Raw genomic sequence first — 4,091 nt, 5'->3', positions numbered from 1 at the left:
TGTGGCGCTTTTGGCTCGTCGTATGATCCATTCGCTTCCTTATCTTTTCTTTTTCTCGGCCTGGTAGACATGTCTTTCACATAAAAAACCTGTGCCACATCATTGGCTAGGATGAATGGTTCGTCTGCATACACAAGATTGTTGAGATCCACTGTTGTCAATCCGTATTGTGGGTCTTTCGTTATCCCGCCTCGTGTCATATTGACCCATTTGCACCGAAACAAAGGGACCTTCAAACCACCTCCATAGTTAAGTTCCCATATGTCCTCTATGTAACCATAATATGTTTCCTTTCCCGTGTTGGTTGTTGCATCAAAGCGGACACCACTGTTTTGGTTGGTGCTCTTCTTATCTTGGGCGATCGTGTAAAATGTATTCCCATCTATCTGGTACCCTTTGAAAGTCATTATATTCGAAGATGGTAACTGGGACAGCGAGTACAGGTCATCTTCAATATCGCCATCATGCATGGCACATTTCTGCAACCAACCGGCGAAAGTCCTCGTTTGTTCACGTGTAATCCAGTTGTCAGACTTCTCCGGGTGTTTAGAGTGTAGAAAATTCTTGTGTTCCTCCATATATGGAGCCACCAAGGCAGAATTCTATAGAACTGTGTAGTGTGCTTCAATGAGAGAATGCCCGTCCATACATATTATTTGATGCCCTCCTAGCGTGCCTTTTCCATCCAGTCTGCCCTTATGTCGCGATTCAGGAACACCAATCGGCTTAAGGTCAGGAATAAAGTTAATACAAAACTCAATGACCCCCTCATTTTCATAGCCCTTCGAGATGCTTCCTTCTGGCCTAGCACGGTTATGAACATATTTCTTCAAGACTCCCATGAACCTCTCAAAGGGGAACATATTGTGTAGAAATACAGGACCCAAAACGTTAATCTCTTCGCAAAGGTGAACTAGAATGTGTGTCATGATGTTGAAGAAGGATGGTGGGAACACCAACTCGAAACTGACAAGACATCGCACCAAATTATTCTGTAACCTTGGTATGATTTCTGGATCGATTACCTTCTGATTGATTGCATTGAGGAATGCACAAAGCTTCACAATGGCTAATCGAACGTTTTTTGGTAGAAGCCCCCTCAATGCAACCGGAAGCAGTTGCGTCATAATCACGTGGCAGTCATGAGACTTTAAGTTCTGGAACTTTTTCTCTGCCATATTTATTATTCCCTTTATATTCGACGAGAAGCCAGACGGTACCTTCATGCTTAGCAGGCATTCAAAGAAGATTTCCTTCTCTTCTTTGGTAAGAGCGTAGACCAAACCATATGTTCCTTGGGTCACCAACTGCAAACTCCTCCCTGTGCTTTCTCTCGATTTTTCTCCACTGCGACCCATCAGCGGGTACTCTCAACTTTCCGTCTTTCTTACGGTCTTCTCCATGCCACCGCATCGCCTTCGCATGCTCTTTGTTTTGGAACAAATGTTTCAACCGTGGTATTATAGGAGCATACCACATCACCTTGGCAGGAATCTTCTTCCTGGGGCGCTCGCCCTCGACATCACCAGGGTCATCGCGACTGATCTTATAACGCAATGCACCGCATACCGGGCAAGCGTTCAAATCCTCGTAATCGTTGCGGTAGAGGATGCAGTCATTAGGGCATGCATGTATCTTCTGCACCTCTAACCCTAGAGGGCAGACAGCCTTCTTTGCTTCATACATACTCTCGGGCAATTCGTTGTCCTTTGGAAGCATATTCTTTATCATTACCAACAACTTTCCAAATCCCTTGTCAGATACACCATTCTCTGCCTTCCATTGCAGCAATTCCAGTGTGGTGCCCAACTTTTTTTTGTCAGCTTCGCAATTCGGGTACAACAGTTTCTTGTGATCCTCTAACATGCGCTGCAACTTCTTCTTCTCCAAATCACTTGCGCAGTTTCTCTTTGCATCGGCAATGGCCCGACCTAGATCATCAGCGGGCTCATCTGATGCCTCTTCTTCAGCTTCTTCCCGCATTGCCGGCTCAGCTTCTTCCCCCATTGTTGTATCATCGTATTCAGGGAACCCATGGCCAGGATAGTTGTCGTCGTCCTCTTCTTCTTCATTGTCTTCCATCATAACCCCTCTTTCTCTGTGCTTGGTCCAAACATTATAGTGGGGCATGAAACCAGACTCAAATAGGTGGACGTGAATGGTTCTTGACGTAAAGTAATTGTGACCATTCTTATAGCCAGCACATGGACAAGGCATAAAACCATCCGCCCGCTTGTTTGCCTCAGCGGCAAGCAGAAAAGTATGCACGCCATTAATGAACTCAGGAGAGCATCGGTCATCATACATCCATTGTCGGCTCATCTTCATTACACAACACCGAATAGACCAAACTAATATAAGTTCATACATAAAGTTCATATACAACACTTAATTAAATGCAACATACAAATAACTCTCTAGCTAAAGAATTTAAATGCAACAACAAATGCGATCAAGATCACAACTAAGGTAACAATTGATCCAACAGCATAATGATACCAAGCCACACTATCAATGGCATATTTTCTAATCTTTCTAATCTTCAACTGCATTTTCTCCATCTTGATCTTGTGATCATCGACGACATCGGCAACATGCAACTCCAATTCCATCTTCTCCCCCTCAATTCTTTTCAATTTTTCTTTCAAATACTCGTTTTCTCTTTCAACTAAATTTAACCTCTCGACAATAGGGTCGGTTGGAATTTCCGGTTCACATACCTCCTAGATAAAAATATCTATATCAACTTGATGGGCATAATTTGTCATAAACACGAAAAGACAACAACTAGTTTTAAAAGAGAATATACCACATCGGAATCATAACAAGGACGAGGGCCGACGGGGACGGATATCAAAACCATGGCACTATGTATAACAAACAACGTACGGGTAAGATAATTATACGAGTAACTATATATCCAAATCACACAAACATCAATTTGGTAATGTAAAACATTCATGAACAAGAGCCTCGCCACAAGGTGGTGCCGGCGACGGGACGGTGCCGGCGATCGACGGTGGTTACGACGGAGATTTAGAAGGCACTAAGTAAACCACACCTGCATATGCAAACTAAGTGTTATTTTTTACCTCAAATTGCATATAAATCAAATACTAGCACATATAATTCCTCCCAAATTACTAAACTCACAAATTAATCACTATACAAAGCATTGCAAGAGCTAATCTAGCAATGAGAGATGAAAGGACAAAGTTGCTAACCTTTGTGATCATTTGAATGGATGGGGGCCTTCAAATCTTGACAAATTTTGGGCAAAATGTGTGATGAGATCGAGGAAGAGAGGGGAAGAACAGAGGAGGAGAGGGGAAAGGGGAAGAACAGAGCGAGCTCGGGTGGACGAAGGATTTATGTAGGACAACCTTTAGTACCGGTTCGTGCCACGAACCGGTACTAAAGGTGCTGGAGGGGCCCCAGACTGACAACATCCTGCCACCACTCTCTTTAGTACCGGTTCGTGGCACGAACCGGTGCTAAAGGTTCGCCACGAACCGGTACTAATGAGAGCGGGCGGCTAGCCGTTGGAACCGGCACTAATGGACACATTAGTGTCGGCTCAAAATCAAACAGGCACTAATGTGCTTCACATTTGACCATTTTACTACTAGTGGCTCTACATAACATGATGCCAGGGTTTTTTTTGACAGAAAGACTGTAAGGGAACCCCCTACAGTTTAATTGGTGCAACAAATCCAAATTGCAAGTACCATTGCCTTGAATCTGGGTGGGTGGGAAGGCATCAGCCCCTTCCCACCACTAGGCTATGCCTTAGTCTGCAACATGATGCCAGGTTGATGAAAGAAATCATTGCAGCAAGAATGTAAGCAACCAATTTTCTTCTTCTTGCATGAATGACTATTTGACAAAAAATGCTACACCTAATGATGAAACCTACAGACCACAAAAATATTGCTAAGTACTCAATAGTGCAGTTGTGCTATTTAGTCTGCTCTGAAATGTATGTTGTCCTAACCGCCCGATCACGTGGAGAGACAATTGACAACACGTAGGTGGGATGGTGTCAGGCGCGTAGTCACATAGCGAGACAACTAAAAACAGTGCATCGTTAT

This window comes from Triticum dicoccoides, chromosome 4B (genome assembly GCF_002162155.2).
Source record: "Triticum dicoccoides isolate Atlit2015 ecotype Zavitan chromosome 4B, WEW_v2.0, whole genome shotgun sequence".
Lineage (NCBI taxonomy): Eukaryota > Viridiplantae > Streptophyta > Magnoliopsida > Poales > Poaceae > Triticum > Triticum dicoccoides.
Note: the sequence above shows the minus strand (reverse complement) of the source record.